Below are 24710 nucleotides of genomic sequence, written 5' to 3'. Positions count from 1 at the left end.
TCTGCAAATTTGTCTGTAAATGATCAAATTTCTTAGTTAACATGTAAAACTTTTTTCGTGAAAAGTCTTATTAAAGACTTTTGAAACTTCGATTGTTTGCAGACATTCGTCAGAAATTACAGACATCTGAAAATTGGCGCGGTCTTCTCGTTTTTGCTTGCTAAAACTATTGTATTATTTGGCATCTCGCATGATATGCAACACGTGGACAACTTGACGACTTCAATACATCCATCATGTAAGTAAAAACTTAGGTTCTCTGGTTCTGTTAGCCATGGCGACTTTAAACAAATCGTCCAAGTCAAGAAAAATGAACTTTAATGCACTGATTAGTGCCATTAAACGTTGCTTGGTGGATAAGAAGCCAATAAATTCGACTGCAGCAACGTATTCAATCCCGCGAAGCCGGTGGAAGACCGGCTTAATCAATACCAAAGGCGCCACCATCCAATTAATTGGTCAAGAGAGCCAAAAGGAAGTCACCATCAGACATTGAAGACTTTTGTCCACAACGCCTCTGAAAAAATTAATTCCATTTTTTCTTTGAATAATTGCAGTTTTTACTTATATTTTTCCATTTTTAGCGAAATTTCTTGGGGTGCCGGTAATCGAACACCTTTTTTGAATTGGCCAAAATGTATCACTTTAGTAAAATGATAATAAAGTGTTTTCAATCGATTAAATCAACATAGTTTCTTATTCAGTTGTTAGCTAGGCATTTTAGCTTTCCATTGATGTATATATGTCCGCATAATGTGCACTTAGTCAGAAGTTATAAGCTTAAAAGAAAAGGGTGCCGGTAACCGAACACTCTCCCCTATAAATAGATTGTGGCGTGTACTTTCGGCTCCGGAGATTTAACCAAATCAGAGACGCAAACGCCATACCGCACTCGCTTTGAAGCACCACTTTTGTGAACTACCCGAATCGATCTTCAAATTACTGGATCTACCTGATTTTGTGTGAAAAATTAGCTCAATGAAAGAAAAGTATAATGCGATTATTTTAATGACGAAAGAAAGACATTATCACACTATTAGGTGGAATATGCATAGAAGTAGTCAAATTGTTATTTTGTTTAATTAATATATTGATGTTTTATTTCTACTTTATTCCCAACATTCATATGTTATACATTTCATCAGGGAATACAAAGTCCGGTTATTCCCAGTCAAATAGGTATATATAAAGTGTTGATATGTTTAGTGTTAATCCAGTGGCTCCCAAATTTTTAAAATCGCGAACCGGTTTGGAATCATGATAGTTCTGAATGGAATTACATACACTGATGACTTTTTTATGCGGTTTTTCTTTGAATAATTCTGCGTTCCGCAATTACGCGTATTCTCAAAGTTATCAGGTTTTCTTGTTTTGTCTACAAAACTCATGGATTTGGCATTAAAAGAAATTCTTCAATTTTCCAGTTTTTTTCTACGCCGATTTCCGAAGTGACGCGGTCGCAAAGTCATAAAGTCGTTTTATTCTAAATTTTTTTTATATTACACCACATCTCAACGTTTCATGCAGTTCTAAGACATTCGGCATATTCATTTTTTAAATTTCGGAAATCAAAATTGTTCCAAATTCCAAAGTCAATTTATTTCAAACAAAATTTTTTTGAAGTTTCACCAGACGTTTCATGCATTTCTAAGATATTTGGCATTTAACAAAAGTTTCTTTAGTTTTGCATTTTTTACACACGGATTTCCGAAGCTACGCGGTATTTTTTCGTGGATTTCCGAAGCTACGCAGTTTTTTTTTTGCGCAAGTTTTTTTTACGCGGTGCGTATCCCCCGGGTAAAAAGAGACCTCAGGGTAATATCAATGGAAAATGATACACACGTTTGAAAATACGACAACTAAAAACCATTGTTATATTGAATTGGAGGTAACACTACACCCTGTTTCAATCCACATAGTGGTGTAATCATGTCTTTCTCATATCACTAATACTCTTATGTAAAGACTGTACCAGAAAGCATGGACGCACTTTGATTTCGCTGTAAATAATTCACAAGTGTTAGATTGTTATTCTAATTTTATTCAATATACTGATAATATTAGACTACAACAACAGAATATTATTCTCAACATTTGCTACTTAGCCATTGTAGACTAGCTGGCGCACCTTCTTGAGAACGTTCCTCATTAAATTACGTACAGACTTCTTGGCGACAAGTTTTGACATTTTTTTCCAATCTTTTTCGAACTGTTGAATGGTTTCGGCTGCCGAGACATGCTTCCTAAGATGTGCCTTCGTTAATGCCCAAAATTCCTCAATTGGTCGAAATTGTGGGCAATTTGATGGATTCATGTCTTTTGGGACGAAAGTGACATTTTTGGTAGTATAGGGTAACAGAGGTATTTTGGCCACTTCATATATTTTGGCCCACTTAACAAATTTTATGGATTAATTCGATGTTAAGTAACCCATGTTGTATCATTTTGACGCTAATCACTTTAAACTACCTACTGCGGAAGGGGTTTTCAAAGATATTACAACATTTAGTGGATATATTAACAAAGTGGGCCAAAATAAAATCAATCCTAAAGTGGGCCAAAATACCTCTGTTACCCTACCATTCTACCGTTGATTTCGAGTAGTGGCAAGAAGCAAGATCTGGCCAGAAGACAACAGGATCCTTGTGGCTTCGAATCATGGGTAAAAGTTGTTTTTGTAAACATTTCTTGATGTATATTTCGCTGTTCATTGAAGCAGTGGTGATGAAGGATTTCGAAATCTTCCCGCAGCTACAAATTGCTTGCCAGACCATAGCTTTCTTACCAAATTTTTCGACTTCAATCGATGTCTTGGACTGGTTTAACACTTGCCCTTGTTCTTCTTGGATTTGTAATCGAGTTTCACGTAGGTTTCGTCGTCCATGATTATGCAGTTCAAATTTCCAGCAAGAATCGTATTGTATAGCTTTCGAACCCTCGGCCTGATCGATGCTTTTTGTTTCGGACTACGTGTTGGTTGTTTCTGCTTCTTATAAGTTCGAAGATTCAAACGTACTTTAGCACGAAGAATCCACATTTTTGGACACACCCCGAACTGAAACTTCCTTCTTTTGCTCGAACGCCTTCAGTATACGTTTATCCAACTGAGGGTTAGCAGGACCTTTTTTCGACCCGTTTTCTGTTTATCCTCAAAGGTCCTCTCCTAACCGAACTTCCTGATTGCATTTCGCACGGCTTTTTCTCTTACTCCTTCCATTTTTGCTATCTTTCTCAGTGACAGTCCGCGTTCTGTGCACCATTTTTAAACAATTTTTCGACGTTGTTCTGCTGAAAGTCCACGCATTTCGAAACAAACTAATGAAAACGAATAAACAACTGCACAAGTGGTTAGAGAAGAGTGTAAACAGCAGGACGCAGCCATAAAAATTGGCAAATTCTAAACCAATGCGAAATGGCAACGGTTTTTGGTTGCGTCCATACTTTCTGAGATAGTCTTTATAATATTGTAGTAATCTTTAAAATAATTGCATTCTTGGAAGAAAACAAAATTTGTTTGTACATCAACTAGTATGAGTTACATAATGAAACGTTTCCGAGATCGATTAGGCCATCTCTGAAAAAACAAAGTGAGTTCAACTATTGCAGGTACTTCCGGAGCCGGAATCCGGGAAACGAAATCCGAATGCATGCAAAGACTAATTGAAAGAATAAAATAATGCACTCAACATTTCATTAATCTGAACTGGGATAAGCAATAGAACTGAGTATAACAATACATTCTAATAACCAATTTAATTTTTTCAACAGAAAACATCGAAATATGTGTTTTCATTATCAATTTTGGAGTTCCGAATATAGGTTTTCTTTTAATATAATGTGTAGATAATGTTGATCACTCAAAACCAGAAATAATTTTGTTTTCAAGTTTTTTTCAAAGAAATAGTTTCCTCACATAAATCCAATTGATTGATGGTTTTTTTTGTTTATTTTCAGGTACAAAAATTCTACTGACATTGTAGCAAACGAGCCTTCTTAACAGAATGAAAAAACATGTGCGTCACAGTCTTATCAGGTAATATCTTTACGATTGTCTTGTCAAATGAAAACTAGCATAGATCCAACTGTAGGGATCTATTTATAGCCATAGGAATGGATTACTCTAAAAGACAAATTTTTTAACGGTGGCGAGAAAAATGCTTCAACTTCTCTACTTAGTCAGCAGAAACCATCTACAAATGAATTTAAATGGAAATATTTATTGATGAAGCTGTCCCGCAAACAATTGCATCCAGCTTCATTTCAAAAAATATCAATCCAATAAATTGAGAATTCGTATTACAATTACTATCCAAAGCTAAATAGATTCCATCTTCATACATTACTTGACAGTGTTTGAATGATTTCACATATCAAGTAATTCTTAAATTGCGTCGATGTGAAGCTTTAAACCAATCGGTAAAACAAAACGAAACAAGCTTATGGACTGAATATCTATTCCAGTTGAAATAGTTTAGCATATTGTATTTCAACCACGTAGCAAGAGATATTATTTTTCCGATGTGTGTTCTTGTAGCCTCTAGATATTACCCGACTTCAATCTACTTTCGGATCGGATTGTTCATGCAATACAAGACTTGTGGAATACTGAATCAAAATATATTGACGCAATGGGATCACATAGCGGCGGTGTGTGATGACGAGAGTCGACATAAGGAAATGAATTTCAGTTGTTTAAGTCGAAATATAAATATCACATAACCAAGAGAACAAATGCACATTTTTAGTTTATCGAATATCCTTCCAAACTTCAAGCAGTGTTTTCGTCAATTTCACATTTACAGTACACCAAATCTTCCACCACCTCACATTACCTAAACCACAACGCTTCATACCATGCTTCGGTGTACTGCGGTTTAATTTTTTGTAGAGTCATTTTTCTCACCCACTAGTTCTAAAACAATCCAAGTGGTACAGTTGCTCAAATTTGCAAAAGCAGGAGTTTTGTCCAAAAAAAAAAACAAGCATACACTCATTCTATATGTAACTACATGTGGTAGGTAGCGTAGGGCAACGGTCACGTTTTGCCAACAGAGATTAATCGTCCCTCGTAAAAGTTTTTACTAGCAAGATTTTTGCTACAAATGGTACCAAACGAGTAGAGTCAGTCAGGTGAACACGGGTTTCGATGTGCGAAGCGGAAACCCATTGCCATTGGCCTGTAAAGCACTGCCGATAAACTGTTGTAACAGGCTTCGAGAAATAATTCAGTGAATGGAAGCTTTGTAATATGTACAGGTCATATTGACTTACAAGTAACGCGCTGAAGCGAAGTTAAATATTTAACAAATATGCATACTACATAAAATGCCTATAGCATTTTTGGATAATTCATACCAATAGAACTAATATTCCAGCAAAATTCAGTTATTTACTTCTAGTAAATCTTTACACTATTATTTTTCAATTAGAAAAAAATATTTTCTCTGAATCAAAATGTTTACTGGATCTATCAATATCGATATAAATCGATAGTTCAATTGTGAAAACACTCTGGAAACCAGCTGGTATCCAGTGTGCACATACAAACGGCAATAAGACCGAAGCGAAACAGATATCCGCATATCAAATTGTTTACATCTACTAGCGTCCAAAGTCACAGATGCACGGTCGACACGACATTCCCCTGGCTATATAATCTACGGCAGGTGTTGGATACCAATCGATCAATCATTTCCTGTTGGCACTTTGGATTTCGTGCGTGATATGCGTCTGTAAACGTGCGTACCCGTGCGTACACGATGACGATGGTTTTCGGGAAAATATTTTCGAAAGCTTTTTCATCGAGAGGAAAGCCAACAAAAGGAATAGATGGTGGTAACGTTTTGTACACCCGGAACGATTACTTCCGGTTCGGGATGTGATGCCATTTTGTTATTGTCGCGGTGTTTTGTTACGTTCGCATTGTAGGAAGGCCTATCAAAGTCAAAATATTAGTGATGCCTCATCATGCGGTAGTGTGAAATAAATAAAATGAAATGTTATGGGAAATAAATAGGACTGTTTTTCAGGTTTCGCGAGATCTACTTCAATTTTATTCACATTTTATCACGATAAATATTTCTCGAGCTTTAAGATTCAGCTTCCATACATAATGTTCTGTTTTCAAAGGACACTTAATAATAACTTTATAAGAATCGTACCTGAATAGTCAACCATACGTTCTCAGTTTACCGCAACTATATGCAACTTTGATTATCAATCGGTTTCTTGCAGAGTTTTATTTGATTTATTGATTGATTTTATAAATTCTGTTCACAGATCATACATTTATCAAAAATTTCAGAAATATCTCTATTATGAAGTTTTAAATGCATGCTTTTTTAAATACAGCCTGACAGTCGTTGAATATTCAAACGCAAAGATAGAAAGTTTCCGTCACTTTGAAGTGTGCTTTATGTATCTGCAAAATCGAACTTTTAGCATAGTCAATTCGAATATCTTCTGATATATTTGCGTATATCACTGCACCATTTTTCTGTTTTAACATCATACACACGTTAAACGCTTAAAAAAGTTACTCAGAAATGAGTAAGATCTTACTCATATTCAGCTAAGACTTCTAAGAAAGTCAATCTTAAGTTATTTAACATAATGGTCAAAACTCCACTGCCAATAAAGCACGTAGCGGCAGACCCTACGAAGCAGAACAGAGCCAAAATAACATAAAATGGAGGATGAATCCGAGGTAAAATAAATGACAATACTAATACTACATTAAATTGATAAGGTTTTGAAGCTATATATGCTACGAAGTATTTAGAGGCCTATCGAGTCAACGCCTGAGTAAAGATACTATTGAAATTTTTTTTTGTTCCGATTATAGAGGTCATTCACACCTCTTCGGGCTAGAAAAACCTTTTGAACCTATGTGCCCGTTCCCAATACGGAAAAATGTTCTATTTGACGGAGCCTTACACTCGATATTATAGTGAGATGGAAGCGTTATGTTAAGTTGAAGAAGCTAATAATTTTAATTTTCTTAAATTAGGGGTTACATATTATATGCGTTATTTTGTGGAAATTATGAATGTTAAAAACCGTTATAAGGGTTAGAGTTTACCGTTTCTTGCGGTAAACGAGTTACGATGCGTTACTTTTAAGGAAGTTAAAGGTGTTACGAAGTGTTTCATGCGTTACTTTTTTATAAATTAGAAGCGTTACGGAGTGTTACATGTGATGTTTTTTTTTTAGTCATATGCTTTACGAAGCGTTACATGCGTTACTTTATTATAAGTTATAGGCGTTACGAAACGTTACATGCGATTTTGTGAATCAGAGGTGTTATGAAGTGTTACTTGCGTCACTTTGTAGTAAGTTATATGCGTTATGGAACGTTACGAAGTTTTTCATGCGTTACTTTTTTGTGAGTTATAGACGTTACGAAGCGATACATGTGTTACTTTTTTGTGAGTCACAGGCGTTACGAAGCATTACATGCGTTACTTTTTTATAAATTAGAAGCGTTACGGAGTGTTACATGTGATGATTTTTTTTGTTAGTCATGTGCGTTACGAAGCGTTACATGCGTTACTTTATTATAAATTATAGGCGTTACGAAACGTTACATGCGTTTTTTTGTGAATCAGAGGTGTTATGAAGTGTTACTTGCGTTACTTTTTAGTAAGTTATATGCGTTATGGAACGTAACATGCGTTACTTTCTAGAAAGTTATAGGCGTCAAAAAGCGTCATTCGTTTGTAAGCAACAAGCGTTACGAAGCGTTACTTTTTATGAGTTATAGATGTTACGAAGCGTTACGGAGCGTTACATGCGTTACTTTTTAATAAGTTTTAGGCGTTTCAAAGCGTTACATTTTGAAAGAGACAGGCGTTACTAAGCTTCACTTTTTGTAAGTTACAGTTACGAAGCGTTATATGTGTTGCTTTTTTGTGAATTATAGGTGTTAAAAAGCATTACAAGAGTTTTGGTATCCCAATTTCAACATACTAAAAAGTCACTTATTTGCAAAATCTTCTCTAAATGTCGAAATTATGAAATGATTAGAAATGATCCTACAACCAAATAGAATACACTGATCAAGATTAGCACGATGACATATTTTATCGAAACGAAAACTTGTATTTATTTTGAAGGAAAATGAGCATAAATATTATTCAAGTGAATTAATTATTGTTTTCTAATATAATCATTAGTTCTTTTCTTAATATGAGAGTATTCAGTAAATCGAAAAATATTTTCACATGATTCAACGGTTTCAATATTTTAAATGCCCCTCCCGAAATCAGAAACAGAAACGAAAAAAAAGTTTGAGAAATATTATGGGGCTGTTGATCCTGTAGATTAGACTGGAAGATAGAGACTTAAGTGATGGTCAAAACTGCACTGCCGATAAAACACACAGCGGCAGGTCCTACGTAGCACGCAGATCAAAACCATATAAAATGGAGGATGAAACCGGAGCAAAATAAATGACTATAATAATAGTACTTAAAGTTGTTCTGGACGACCGGAAAGGGAAAGTGGGCGTGCCTTAGTTAAGGGGGGGGGGGTCTAAACGATGAAAAAAATCATCATTTTTGCCAATTTTTTCCAGAATTATCGTTCTACAAAATAAATTCAAATGTTTTGCATGATAAAAATCATAATTCGAAAAACATTTTGCAATTTTTTCGTGGAAATATATTGAGAAATAAGTCGGTTAGGAAGTATTTTTGAAGAAGCTTATTAAAAATCAAGATTTGCGGTGTCCACTGTATCTCATCGCAGACTAATCAAAAGTGAACAAATGAACGCAGCATAGTTAGAGTAGAGTAGTTTTTCTAGATCCCAACGTTTCTGTTTGATTTTTTTTTAATTTTTGGTGGTTGTTCAAAGTGAAAACTACGAAAAAATCCGCCATTTTGTAGCTGTAAAACCTTCCCAAAGTAACAAACAACAAAAAGGAAAACGTTGGGGTCTGTTTTTTTTATATGTAGAAAGTGTGCGCATAATTTGAAAAAAATGGTTCAGTAGTTTTTGAATGACGATGGACACGGACTTTCAAAACCTGCTTTCGAGGAAAACGCGTTTAAAGGTTTTTGTCTATGAAATCAATGGAAACAATTAATTACTCCAGGGAGCCCGTAGGGTCTAACATTTTCAAAAAATCATATTTTCTCTTTTATAATTTATTACAACGAAATAATTCAAGAATATTTTGCCAAGTTTTGAAGTCAATCGAAGTAGAAATCTTGGGCCTGTGAGCCGAGCTCTTGCTTCTTCGTTGAATGAGATTGCCATAGATAAAGGTCCATAACTTCCAGAGTTTCGTTCCAACAGGCTTGAAAATTTCACAGCAAATTCTTCAAATGTTTTACTATACGAAAACATAAAGAAAATAATAAATGATTTTTCAAAAGTGTTAGACCCTACCCGCCCCTTAAACAAGATTCTGCAGATGAGAATGATATCCTGCCGCTGGATCCCGCACATACTTATTTAGGACTAGAAAGGCGAACGCAAGCGCACTTCGAGTACATGTTTGGCTGAATCCATTATTATACGCCAGAGAACGGAATGATTACCCGACAATAGACTGAAGTCAGCAAGAGTGTTTCGAAGCAGCACGAGTGCCTCGAAGAGAGTGTCAATGGGACGGAAAGATCACAATGTCGGTTTTCGGGGATCAGCATAGTATACTTTTGGAGGATTATCTCAAATCAGAAAAAGCCAGTATTAGAGTGCATTATGGAGAAATTGAAGATCGAAGTTGCTGTGAAATGGCCTTACATGAAGCACATGAGCATTGCTACCATGGTTAAAATCAACGGTTTAAGTTACAATCACTTGGGCACCACCTCAAACGTTAATTTATCTCTGAGAAATTTATGCGAATTTTGTTTTGGAATTTCAGACCCCTACTTCCGGAACCTGAATCATAAACCAGTATAGCCAAAGTAAATTTGTATGATCATCTACTAATATGACCTATAAATGTAGAAGATGTTTCCCGTTCTCCATGAATCGGCTGAGCTACTCCTCTATGCAGTGAATTGTTGTCATTTAACTAGCTCTAGGCAGCTCTACGTCTTAACAAGACCCATCGATCGAGTGTATATGATAATAGAACAAGTAGAAAATTAACAGATGGTGATGTTGAATGAATAAGATGAAAATCAAACTTTTCCAACTTTAAAATACTTCAAATTTCTTATTTTAGTTAGCTACTGCGAATAATCAATTTTCGATTCAAACTAGATATATATAATAATAATGCGTAATTATTTTCGTTTTTTCTTAATCGACGGTATCTTGGATGTTGCATTTTTTAACAAAAATCCAATACTCTTTTCGAAACTACCAAATAAGACGGCAATCATTCGTCATTTCTACAACTCAAAGCTTTTATGATATTTTAATTAAATTGCCGCATAATGTCTACTATATCGATTTTGATTGGTTCTTTTCAGTAAGCATCAACTGGGAGAAGCGGAAGACATGAAATGAAAGGACGGTTAGGTTTTCTAGCCTAGGTTGGCTCATTTGAGCATGACCTGAAGAAAGAATTGAATTCAAGTTCAACTTCCACTTGAGGAGGTCGAACACTAAATTCGAGTCCCTAAGTATGGTCGTGTAACAAGTGTAGTTCTTCAGTACACTGTGCTTCTGACACCAGCAAATTAAATTCAAATCTTCCCGCCTAGATCCGATTCTGGTGCTCAGATGTGCTAAGAGAAACTCTAAAGTCAATGTAGACATTCCAAAGAATCACCCCCCTGCCAGCTCCCATATATACCGAAATGTCAAGTTATGATCATTTTATACATCACCTCACACAAGGCTGTTGCACGTACTTTCATCTTTTTCGTAACACTTCTTAACCATGTCCAAATAAGTATGTTTACCTCATACAGTAGCAAAGACAAATATGGAAACATTTCGCTCGATATATTAACGATCCGCTGTCATCGCTTATGATTCCGGCTGGTGTAGAATAAACAGAGAGGTGAGCACATAATTTAACTTCATAATCATATCGAACACAATATTCATAAAATTCACCACATCTTTGGTTACTGTGAAACTTTCATCGCCCTCATTATCATTATTGCCGTTCCTCAACCGAAGCAACAACTATGCGTCCGTAATGGCACCGGTAACGAAACGAGTAAAGCTCGTTATAGATACCGTTTCCGGTGTGAGGCGCGTTCCCGGAAAACGCTCTCATGTCATGCAAATTTTTGCGGACAAGGCGTCGGAAAAATCGCAATTTACCAGGTGACTTCTCGTTCGTTCCTAGGGTTTCATAACGAGATGAACACCTGGGCTGCTGCGTCATCACTAGCGCAGGTTCAATTATCGGGCCATCAGTCGTAAAATAATTTTGCACCTGCATCGAGCTGCCTTCCCACTTGGTACAATCCTAACTTTTAGTAGCAGACTATGATGAAAATGACAAAAAAAAGTACGGCAAATCAATAAAATTTTATATCAATCAAGATGATTTGTTTGCAAAGCAGTTCCAGCAGGGATCGGATAGCGCTGCTAAGAAAATCAATTCAATTACTTCGTTTCGTTGGTTCGAACTCGATTATGTTTACCTCAGCTTTTCAGATTTATTTTTCATCTTTCCACTGAACGGCTCGGCATAGCACAATTTCTTCACAATGTTCAACATTCACAATGGCAGCACTAAAAGTGAAAATGCAGTTTACAGAAACTACCATTACAAAGACGATGCGGGTTCAACCGTGCGGCACAGTGAAATGTGCATGTTTGAATATGTAATCAACATCAGCAGATTTCGACGTTTATGGAGAACTTCACTACTCATTCTAGGTCGCACAGAAATGTACCAAGCCATCTCGGCACGAGGTGGTTTCGCATCAATACCGAAAATACATAAAGTATTTGGGGTTGTTTACGAAGACATAAACAAATGTTTACATAAGCATTTCAAGTGTTTATCATCCCGGTCGGAAAAAGCGTGGATTTCCTCGGTGAATTGAGAGGATGCGAACGACGAGATTCGTGGCGTGTGGAATTCCGCATGAATGTAAAATTACTTGTATGAGGGTTAGTCATATTCAATTGGGGCGAAATTCTGCAGTTGGGAACCCGAAATGGATTGGATTCTGCGCTAGAAGCATTTAGTTGATTCAGCATCGTTCATGAGCTTTACTTTATTAGCACATAAAGGCGCACTCGAACAACACCTATCAAGGAGCACTGAAATATGTTATTTTTGTACTGTATACTGGAAACTATTCATCTGAGTTTCCAAAAAAAACCTGCTACGATTCGATTCAGTTACGAGCAAGAATTGATACTGAAAGATTTTTTTTCTCAATGACATAACAAAACGAGGACACACGCTGAATATTAATTTTTGGAACCACAGAATTGATTGGCTCGGATTGTATTGATGGTTCACATTTGAATCTCATTTAGATTAGACGTTGTGCGTTTACAGGTTGAGGACATTTAATTGATTTGGATGAATTTAAGCAAAAAAACACTCAACCCCGGTCAGTGTACTTATGAATCATTCCAGTCGATTTGATAGTTTGTGTTATTTGACCTACAATAGCTGAAGTGGAATATTTGCTAAAGTAGCAAACGATAATGAAAAAAGAGAAACCCAATTTAGTCGGACTATCAACGCTGTTGTATAAATAGTTTTCCTTTTTTTTTTGTTGTAGCAATATTCAACTAGTTTCAGCGTCAAACCTGTTTCAGACGCCTCTGCCATGACACACTACAAGAAAAAAGATCCTGAAATAAGACTATCATAGCAGATATTGACTGTGTATTTAGGATTAAAAGGGTAGAGTGACCTTATGTTCCTCAGATGGAACTCAAGCCCGACCACATTTTTAAGACAAATGGATTATTTGTTTAACATTTAAAGGGATTGGTTCATAAAAGATCCCCCTAAGGGGCACAGTCAAAAATTCCACAGTAGAGGAAAATGTTGAAAGCGTATTTCATCACATCGGTCGTATTCGGCAAAGTTGAACGCTAAGCTGTTAGTCTGGTGCAAGTTTCAAGTGTCTAGTGTTTCTTCAAATAAACGTCCAATTTGCATTTCGCTGTGACACAAAATATAAACAAGATGTATATATATATATATATATATATATATATATATATATATATATATATATATATATATATATATATATATATATATATATATATATATATATATATATATATATATATATATATATATATATATATATATATATATATATATATATATATAAATGTGTACAGAGATGGCATTTCACTAGAGTGATACACCAGAGCGTATGTTTCTATTATACACTGCGGATACATTTGCTCCGCTCCACACAAAGAGGGAAGCGCACTTCTTCTCAGTGTCCAGACAGACAGACTTTAAGTGCGTGCTTGTGTTGAAAGAAGCTGCTGCGAGAGAATAACATTCTCTTTGCACGAATCGCTCTCACGTGCTCTTGTCTAAATACACCCAAGTGATCACTGGCGCGTGATGGTGACCGAACACTTCTATGTTCTACACCAAAGTGCTCACCGGCGTGTACACCTCTGTGAAAGTATCTGCATCCACCTCAGAGAATTTATTAGCTAATGCTCTAGCTCTATTTATTAAAAAAATTTAATTTCTTTTGAATTTTTAATAATACTAATGAGAAGCAGTCGATTTACGGTGGCATAAGAAATTTATCACAATTTTCTTCAATCTGCAAAAAAAATATGCCAGCGATATTAGCAATCCGGTCAAAGTACCGGATGACCACTTTAGGAAACTATTTCGAATATCTAAATGTTTGACTGAATAGTTTTTGCCTATCTCATATAGAAAAGTTACCCAAGTAGCAAATGTAACTTATAAAAATTTCAAGAGGTTCTACAATTGTTTTAGAATTGTTTTTTATGTTAGATATGCTCAAAAAGATTTTTTAAAATAAAAAAATCGGTTGTGCAACTTATACCTGTTAAGTTTTACGATAATACCGAAAAATCACTATAGAACAATTTTAAGTATATCTAAAATTATTGTGAAGCAAATCACCAACTTGCCCACGTTGTTTTAGAAGCGCTGCCAAAATTTTCACATCGTCATGTTAAAACGAAGTAAATAAAACAATTGTTCAACTTATCAAAAGTTTTCCAAATGGCTGTTATAATTGTATCGGACTCAATATATGCTGAAATGGCTGTATATTTCTTGTGAAGAAAAAAATAGTGAAATTATGTTCTTCGCAAGGCAAAAACTGATAAGCCGAATTGAAAACCTCGCAGTAAAAATTGTTTTGCTGCCTCATGAAATTTTAGGTCAGAGTGTGCAGTTTTCTTCATTTTTATAAAAAAAAACAATTCAAAACTTGCAAATAAGTTGTACCAGATTCATCTGCTTGAAATGAACGCAAAACTTGCCAACATGAGAATATTATCATAAAATTTTCATAAATACAGCATTACATACGCAATGAAAACAAAAATCAAATCAGATGATTTGTATTCGGTTTTTATCTCGCGAAAAAATGATTAGACCTGACATCACTTTTCAGACATTGAACGAAAAGTTAAGTTCATCATATTTACTCTCATAGTTATATATTACCGCTTGAGCAACTTGTTTTTCAACTGAAGCACATGGGCTCACTAAAATAATACCTACAGTGCGTATCACAAATGTCGGGTTCACTAAGATGAATGACTAAACTGTATTGTTGTTTAAGTCAACTAGATTAATAAAAATAAAAAAAAAATATTTTGATAAAAATGAAAATAAAAATCTCTCTTTTCAATATTTACAATTTTATATTTCCTTTTATTTACGTAATATAAATCATTACGTTGGGTGAACCATTTTCTTTTCAACACACTGTTACCCTCGATGCCATATTGAAAAATATTGAAGAAAAATTCATTTCAAGATTTTTCAGATTAATAGAAACATCAATATGATTAAAATCGTCTGAAAAGGTGTATGAATGTTTGATACATTTCTTATACATATTTTAAACACTCTCCCGATCATATTCATTGAAAAGAATAGATTGTTATTTTCATAGAAAATGATGTGCAATCATCAAAACACGTACATTCAAAGGCGCTTGAAAATTTCAGGCGTACGAAGACATGTTTCACCATAAAAATGTAGTTCGTTGTCGATTTTCTATATGCTAAAACATGAAAGATTAATTCTACAATATGTAGTATTACCATTTATTTATGCGCAGAAAAGTTCCATGTTTGTGTTACGAGCAGTTGTACTGAAAATAAAATGTGAAACTTATTCATTCCAAATTATGTTTGCTATGTTTTTGTAAATATCAATTCAATTCTTGTTTACATTACGTAGTAGTTCCCATGAGTTTCACAATTGTTTTTTCGCTGATTTAATTGCTGCATTTGTAATGGGATCGATGAATGGGTTTTTGTATCAGTTGCACAATAGTTGTGAATAAATGTTCGTGACAATGGAAGAACTTAAAGTTGCACAACACAGTAAAATTGCGCTTTTTCCATAACACAACAGTTACTACAATAGTAATATGAACTATTTTGATAAATTGCACAATCTGTATAAAATACAGGACAGCAACTTAACGTGCTACTGGGGTATGCAATCACTGTGAAAACCGACTTTTTAACCGAGACCCAGAGGACCGAATATCATATACTATTCGACTCAGCTCGACGAACTGAGCAAATGTCTGTGTGTGTCTGAATGTGTGTGTGTGTATGTATGTGTGTATGTAACAAAAATGTGCACTCAATTTTCTCGGAAATGGCTGGACCGATTTTCACAAACTATTGCTATTGAGTTTTACCCGGATCGGACTTCCGGTTTGGAAGTAACGGGGTAAAATATGCAAAAAAAATGAAGAAAAAGTGCACTCGATTTTCTCAGAGACCACTTAATAGATTCTGTTCAAATGTAATTTAAATTAAAGGCCTTATGATCCCATAAGATGATATTGAATTTCATCTGGATCCGACTTCCGATTCGGAAGCCTCGGGATAAAATGTGCCAAATGAACTGAAAATGTGCCAAAATTTTTTTAGAGACCGCTCATCCAATTTTCCCAAGCGTAGATTCAAATTAAAGGTCTTACAACCTAATGTTTTAATTTTAATTCTACCCAATTTCATCTGGATACGACTTCCGGTTCCGGAATTACAAACTGATAAGTATAAAAATTTCATTTTCTGGGGCGTGTTTTGTTCTTTCTCATATATAAAGGTTATGCAATCTTGGCACCGAAGTTCAGAACCTTTCATCCGGATCCGTCTTTTAGTTTCGCAACTAGAGTACAATAAGTGGAAAATTTTCGATTTCAAGTGTTTTTTTCATTAACGATGACAAACACAAGTACCAATCCCATAAAACTGACTGATAAATTCTTTGTTAAATTCATTGTTTTGCAGACGGCCGGAATTAGGGCTGTCCTAGTTCCCGATTTCCGATTCCGGAAGCATCGAAAATAGTGAAACTCAGACTATTTTTTCAAAGATGGTTTGGCCGATTTTTATGATCATTTCCAAATAAACTACTGGGTTAAGCGTTAAAAATTGTATACCGCTACCGAAAGCGACAATGCAAAAGAAGGAAATTTTTCAGTTAGGTTCAGAACTGTTCCAATTTGTCGGCCATATTTGTTCCTGGTGTTACGAACTAACTTCGGTTATTCCGGTCCTCGAAATTAGGATTCGGAAGTATTGGAAATAGTGGTCGAAAACTACAAAAACGATTAAAACAGTTGAAACAACCCAATAATGCAATTCCTGGGTCTAGAATGCAAGAGCCGTGTCTTCTCACCCGACACGAATCTATCGAAAATGGCTGGACCATTCATGATAAGCCAACTTACGGGATGTTTTGTTCACAATTTGGAGGAACCACTGTAATCTGTAATTTGATTTGCAAATAGTAGAATTTATTTATATATAAAATTAGGATAAAAAAATTTCAATTGTGAGCATTATAGCGCAAATACAATTATTTTTTCTTCCTGAAAGAAAAGACAAATGGAGTACAATTTACGATACACAAATTAAAACCATTTAAGAAACAAGAATAATATTTCACATCAGAATAATCTAAGATATAATCAGACAGTGATGGCATTTCACTAGAATAATAAACCAGTGTGTAAGTTTCATTTCAACACTGCGGATGCATTCGGTGTGCAGCACACAAAAATTAAGGCGCACTTCTTCTCAGTGTTCATTAGACAAACTTTGAGTGTGTGCTTGTGTTTAAAGAAGCTCGCTCTCACATGCTCTCTCCTAAATACACCCAAGTGACCACTGGCGCGTGATGGTGAGCGAACACTTCTATGAACTTCAATTAGTAGAGAGAAGATCTGGCCTTGATATGCAAAGAAAAACGAAAATTCAACGATAAATTTTTTTTTGTTGCTAATTTTGCGTGCCCCACGCTTCTTCTACGCAAACCATACACCAGAGTGCTCACCGGTGTGTACTCCTCTGTGGAAATATCTGCGTCCACCTCCCAGATCTTGAGAGCTCTGCTCTAGCACTTCAGTGCCATTCCGTGTTAGAGGTAAAAGAAAATAAGGACAGAGGAAATGGACATCTCTGTAATCAGATACAATCGATACAAATGTGTGATATAAAATCTTCAAATTTGAACTATGAATGGTGAATTTATATCAAATACAGATGCGTGTTATAATCGACGAACGACTACATTTAGGTTAAAGCCGGGAAAAAACGATATGTAATAAAGTTAGATACGTTTTATGATCTTTAAAATATCAAAATTTGATACAATTTTGATAATCACATTTGATCGGGTCGGGTTCGATCTCATCCAATTCAATCGAAAATCAAGACTAAGACAAACAGTACAGTAAACAATAGGGCACTTTGAATTAAGCAAATTTGGTTAACAAAAACCTGAACGATGACCTCCACGGCTAAATTCAATTTGTATTGACTGCAAGCGCTGCAAAGTTAAACAAATGCAAACGAAATTAAAATCATGCTATACGCAAAAATACATTTAGACATAAAGGATGTATTTGAAATACAATTAAACAAAACTCATAGCTTACTCTATATCATGTTACAACATGCATAGTGTTGTGTATGATAACATTAAATACAAACTGCCATGGAAGTGTATATACATTTCACTTTATCTCGCCATTCGGAGAGATTTTTTTCATCGAAAGGGAAGTGTAGCAAATTTTGTTTCCTGGTATCCGAAATGAGACTAAATATGGCGATTCTGTTATACGTCACAGGCCGAGAGATATCTTTATCAATCGCTGGTAGCCTACGAGAATTAGCTAACTACATAAGAAATCTGTGAATAATTTGCTCACTATGGTAAATTCCACATAGGAACTCCGAAGAAACCATCTTTAACCAAAAACAAAAATACCCGTCGAATATCAGTAACTAGTGAACTCAGTACTTTCAACCATCCAGAAATAATAATGAAATTGTCGAACATAAACTGCAAACTTTTGTGCAACAAGGTGAACTCACTACACCAAACATCGATTCCAAAACCTCAAGCAGTACTTAAGATGATTAAGAGACAAAAAAAACCAAAACGACACCTATAACAACACAAAAAATAAAAGTCAACAATGGCGAGTGAACGAACCTCCAATCTTTACCTATTAGTATTGAGAGCGCCTCTACCCCGACAAAACGAGTTACAAACAAGATCAATTACAAAATTATTATTTCATTTATTCAGGGATTTTGGTACCGAATGGGTATCGATTTTGTAATTTTTTTCGGTACATTAGTAGACACATGTCATTACGACGCAATAAGTGTTTTGCAATAGCATTAACTTTACGTCTGCTCAGCGGTTTCTGATGAACCGTTAGGTGGCGTTAACAGTTCAACATAAATTGCTTATGCACTGTAGAGACGAAGACGTAACGTAAAAATGATATCATTCCATTGATTTACCTGATTTATCTGATTACCCGTCCTGTTTAGTTCAGTTTGATTCTTTTGAAACGAGTGAAAAAAAATCAATGATTAACAAACAAGCTACGCAGAAAATCTCGATGAAAGTATGCCTCGAAGGTACCAGGGTATTCTCAATTTGGCTGAAATTATTGGTTTTGCTCTGTAAATAATAGTTGACATGCACTGAGTTTTTTTAATGCAGAGGATACCTACTTTTAAAAAAGTCTCCTAACTCCGCTAATCAACTTCAAGTTGAAACAACCAAGTCAAGAAACAACAGTTCCGTACTCGTAATTTTGTGATTGGTGGCTTCTCTGTGTCAACGAATGAAACTAGAAATTTGAAAACATTCGAGAAAATGAAACCCAGAAGCGGAACACAAGTCATTTTCCAAGCACATTCTGCCAATTGAACTACTTGGGTGGGATGAAATAATACCCAAGCAGCCGTCGTCGACATTTTTCACCTCTTTAAAACGACTCACCCACTTACTCACAAACTGTTTCGATTTTTGCATGTATCTCGCCGCGGCAGCTTGGGTCATTTTGGGACCTTTCGGATGCAAGCAGAAAAAACTGCTTCGAAGCGCGAAGCGTACACTTATTTTGGAAAAATGCTGACAACGAGTTGTAAACAATAGTCAGCTGATTTATTCTCGCATTGCATGAAGGACACTACTGCCTTCTGTGTTAAAAAAAATCACACTATTCTACTTAACCGATCGCGAGTTAATCGTGACCACGCTCTTATGTAACAGACTGTACATTTATTTACGGCCATTTAGCTCTGCACATAACTTATCACCCTGCAGTTTCCGAATTGGGAGTTGGATCCGGGTGAAACTGAACAAAAAACCAAAAGCCTCTTTTTCAACTACATATTTACTCTAACGGTTAAGTGATTACAGCAATGTAATGGGCGAAAAGACTCACAAATTGATATTAATGAAAGATTTTATAATTTTTGCTGGGCAAAATAATTAGGTAATTCTTCCAAATGCGCATAATACAAATAAAACAGGGCTAAAAGTATGCTTTTCTACGACCCCGTTGGCTCTCGATCGGAGTCCATAATTTCGCATTTTTCATTCTGAAACAAACATCAATCAGATGAAGTCTATTTTCTATTATTTATCACAAATGCAAGGGACGTATGTCGAATCTTTTCGATACATTAATTTCTCGAGGTCAACTTTCAAATAGAAATAATTGAACAATAATCGATAATTAATAAAAGAAAAGCCATAGCTTGTAATAAAAAAATATTCTACAACCTTCATTTGAACAAATAATTTGGAACTTACGAGTAATGTTGAATTTTAAACCCTAGAGCGCACTCGTGACTTTTTCTATACGCAAACTCTTTCGTGGAAATTGGAATCTATCTATCTAAAATTGCTAAATTACAATTTATTTACAAATAACATGGATTATGATTCCTACAAACAGCTCGCAAATTTGAAGACGACTGGGGATAAACTTAAAAGAAATGGTTTCAGAGTTTCAATATACCATCCTTTGGTATGTTCAATTACTAACACAGAAGATTAGCGATTTTGATAGTATTTTCTACTCGTTTTCAATTAAGAAATTAATCGAAAGGAATGTAAACAATTAGAACAGGAGAAAAAAAAAACAAAAATCCTCGTGATAGCGTTTACAAAACTACGGTCTGTCGTTGCGTGTAGAAATTTTTAATTTGATGGCGAGAGCAAATCCAACATTATTCCTTGCCCGGTCAAATTCCAATTTACACACACTCCAATAGGGCCAACATACCAAGAACAGTTAAGACGGTAAAATTCTCTTGAGTCATTCCATTACCGCGCTTGGTTGATCGCTTCCCCTTCCGTTCAGCCTGAGGACCGGATATATTTACTTCAGATGTGGAAAATGTATGTCTAACTTCCATAAGGTCAATAAAAAGCCATATTTTTCCGTTTAGCAAACTCACCGCATCTGATGGCAAGCACTAAAGTTATTTCGCCCAGCCGGTTCCGCAGATTCGGCATCCTCCTTCAAGAGTGCTCAAATGTCAAGTAAGAAACAGTAATAATACGACAACACACACTGTCAGGGGACGTGAGCGTCACTCTGATTGAGTCTGTTTGCGAGTCAATTGGTTTACGACAACTGAGTAACGGTATCCCCTATCGCCCCGCATCTCCTGTCAGGGTAAAGCTACACTGGCTTCACACGGATAACGTTGTGAATGGTACCTACTTTTCTGGGGTTGCTGTGAAATGATACGGAATACCAGCACATGTCAAAAGAACCGGGGAAAATCAATACATTTTATTTCGTTATTGAGATTTGTGCCATCCTTGTGGATTTCCAACTGCTGCAAGAAATGTTCCTTCCTTCACGTTCGATCCAACATAATATGCTTGAAATGATTTGCTGGAAGCATATCATGACGACTCAACCTTGTGTTGCTAACAACTCTATGTAATTTATTTTATTTTATTTCGAACTGAAATGGATACTAGATTTCCGGTTACCTTATCAGTGCCATTGAAACGCAAACAATTTTCGACATCGACCAGTAAATTCATTAGCTAACCACCTAACCGGAAATGTACTACATCAAATTTAACTTGATTGATTTTCTCGTTTCCCATCTGACGAATGATGCCCCAGTCAACACCAAGCAGATGTTTGATCCACTCTCGCCTAGTGCCACTTCTGTTTCGCGATCTGCCCCGGCTGCGGAAAATGATAGAATCCCTTGCTGACAGATTTTGCTCCCTACACCATTAATGATCTCTCAATTTATAGCATCAACACTCGAGTGTTCGTATTCCACGTTTTCATTTTCGAATTGAGGAAAGGCATGTCATTAAAACTAGACGCCACACCGAGACCAAAAAAAACGGCAGAGGGATGCCACTCAATCCAGCAGGCAGCAGAGCCGTCATCCAGCAAAAACCGTTGCTTGTTTAAATAAACCAGACTCGTTCCACGATGAAAATGTGCACTAATTAGTCAATCGATGTTGTTTAAGTTCATCAATGTCGGATGCTTGAACCATATACATTCAGATGTCGGCACGGGACCATGTATCAAGGTCGTGTGAACCCTCTACCGACTATGATCGCGAGATGGCCGGCACGAACGTAGCTGTAATTGATGGCGTTATTTCATATCATAGCACATAAATTTATTCAAACTCCCAAACGATCGGTTGAGGGTTAAGTAGCTTATAGGAAAATTAGTTTATTAATCATTTCTGGTGCCGTGATGAAGATGGGTGGTACCAACTTGAGTTTGCCTCTAGCACCGAATTCCGGATTACACGTGAAAGGGATTTGTGGGATGATTTTGCAAATTGGAACGGCCGAGTTTTTCTACTAATATATGTTTAATCTCAGTAGTTGTATAAACATAACTCTGCCGCACTACATGTGTATATAATACACAGCTACGACCGATTGTGATGATGATGATCCGTGCGAAAAATTGAAAAAGAATTCAAATGTTTTCATACAAATCAGTGTAGTACGAAATACAAGTTTAGACAAGTTACAAAATTATGTACAAAAATAAGAATTATTGCCACTTTGAGCTACCATATCTCAATATCTAATCAACTATATCTAATAAGAAATAATTACTTCCCAAACATTGAAGATTAGGGAACCCATAGTTTTTATTAATCCACGATCGAAATTTAGGAGCGGAAATCCCCATTCATAGGATAGGCTATTATAATTTTAACTATTGCGTAATATCTGTTCTGATGTCCCGGACGAAACAAGAGTGCAACTTACTGATTTCTAACAGTTTGTATTCATTTTGCGGAATTCGTTACTAACATGAACTGCTATAGCACTGATGAGTCGATGACGAAGCATAAAAATATTAATATAATTTTCGTGCGACTTAGCACAAAACCGTTAGTACTAAACAACACCCAAAAATGTTTACGAGGTATTTCCATTGACCAAAAACTTTAACTTCACGATAACAAAACTTTAATTTTACTATAACAATCCCGATAATAATTAACTACTGTGTTAATTATTGCCGTACTCATTATCGCTTAGTGCTACGAATTCAAGTGTTATGAAAGTTCTGCGGAACACTGCGCAACGTCGAAGATCTCCTAACTCGAGCTAAATTTATCATTGATGAGCTATCTTTAGAAGTTTGGGAACAAATGGGAAAACAATCGGGGCCCTCAAGCGATGATCGTTGCGACCAGGCAGCATACGTCACGAGAAGCGATACGAAACGATTGCATGCTCTGATAAGCTTGCTTTGATCAAATGTAATTTTCGTTCGTTTGTTGACTTCGAAAAGCTTGAGAATAGAAAGAGTTGAAAATTACTCTTGAATGCTCAATATTAGTTTCCAGTTTTGGTTGAGAGAATACATTTTGTTAGGAAATAAAATAACTTTATTCATCAACGTAATCACTATCAAGAGCAACGCAATCAGCCAAGGATGTCTTTTATCGTATCAAAGAACGTTCACTGGCAACTCTTCACACGATTGAATCAGTGCCATCAAAGAGAAACGGAACAACAACAAAAACCCGGCATGGCTCATTTAACATAGAATCGACACCAGTGCGAGAGCGAAATTCTCTCGATGACATTTCTGAGAATCAAAAGTTAGCACGCTGCTGTGTGGATCCTCTCTGAAGCAACAAACGGTCGCTTATTCTCGTTTCGCGATCCGATTCTATACAGGCAGTTGATAATTGCGATAGAATCATTTTACTATTGCCGCTTATTCTAACTAGGTGCGTATAACCTTTGCATAAGTTGTGTCTATGAAAATATCTGTGAATGCTCCACACAAGGGTTTTGAAATATTGCAACCTAGTATGAGAAACATCAAGTTGAATCATCAGATTCGATTTTCTGCGATAATTGTCAACTTGCGATTCTCTCTGGGGAAATTCCTCACAGCAACGATCATTATCAGACTGTAATTTTTTTTAAGGGCGTGAAATACTCAGAGCATGAAGTGGAGCAAAGAAATGTAGCAAAATTCTCTCACGGTTCATGCATTGAGAGACTCGAGTTCTTGTAGCATCTTCTACCGGATTGAAAATGTTGTATACAATATAGATAGCAATATAGCAGCTTCTGTCAAATTTTCGGCAATCACCAACACTGATTCCAGCGCCGCTGTAACATTTCAATACCACTTTTGAAGAACGATTTATCTTTTGCCTCGAAATAGGCCTCAGTTTCACCGATAACCTCTTCTTTTGTGCGAAATTTCTTACCGGCGAACATTTTTACTGGTCTGCGAACAGCCAGTAGTCGCTGGGAGCCAAATCTGGCGAATACGCTGGATGTGGGAGGTCAAGAGCCCGAGGCGAACTCAAAAATAGTCATCCCGCCAATTGGACCATGAAGACGAGCACACATTATTTCATTTTTCGTGAAAGTATATAGTAGAAATACTTTCAATTTTAGTAAATACTTGTAGCTCTCTTGAGTATTACATCGTAAATCTCGCATTAAAACTGTAAACTTCACAAAAGCCTTCTGAAAACCAGTATAAGATCACATTGCAGCCAATGTGATTTTTCAGTTCTTCATGATGTTTATAAAGCAAAATGAAGAACCAGTATAAACCTGCGTTAAATCTATTTCGAAATGATTCAAAATTCTTTTACAATTATTCGAATGTACCACTTCAATCACACATTGACACGAAAGTAGTTTTGTGAGAGAAGTGAATTAACAATGTTTAATTGTTCAACATTCGCTCTAATTATTAAATTTTTGATGAGTTGTTCAAAAACGACATAAAGAGATAGCTTCTAAAACGACATAA

General features: G+C 35.8%; 1 protein-coding gene across 2 annotated transcripts in view; it reads left to right on the top strand.

Moving 5' to 3' along the window:
• LOC131431165 (serine-rich adhesin for platelets) overlaps window positions 1-24710 on the top strand; it is a 242193-nt gene that overhangs the window by 137690 nt on the left and 79793 nt on the right. The window lies entirely within an intron of this gene.

Source organism: Malaya genurostris, chromosome 2 (genome assembly GCF_030247185.1).
Source record: "Malaya genurostris strain Urasoe2022 chromosome 2, Malgen_1.1, whole genome shotgun sequence".
In the NCBI taxonomy this organism is placed as follows: domain Eukaryota; kingdom Metazoa; phylum Arthropoda; class Insecta; order Diptera; family Culicidae; genus Malaya; species Malaya genurostris.
Note: the sequence above shows the minus strand (reverse complement) of the source record. Positions and strands in the feature narration are given on the sequence as shown.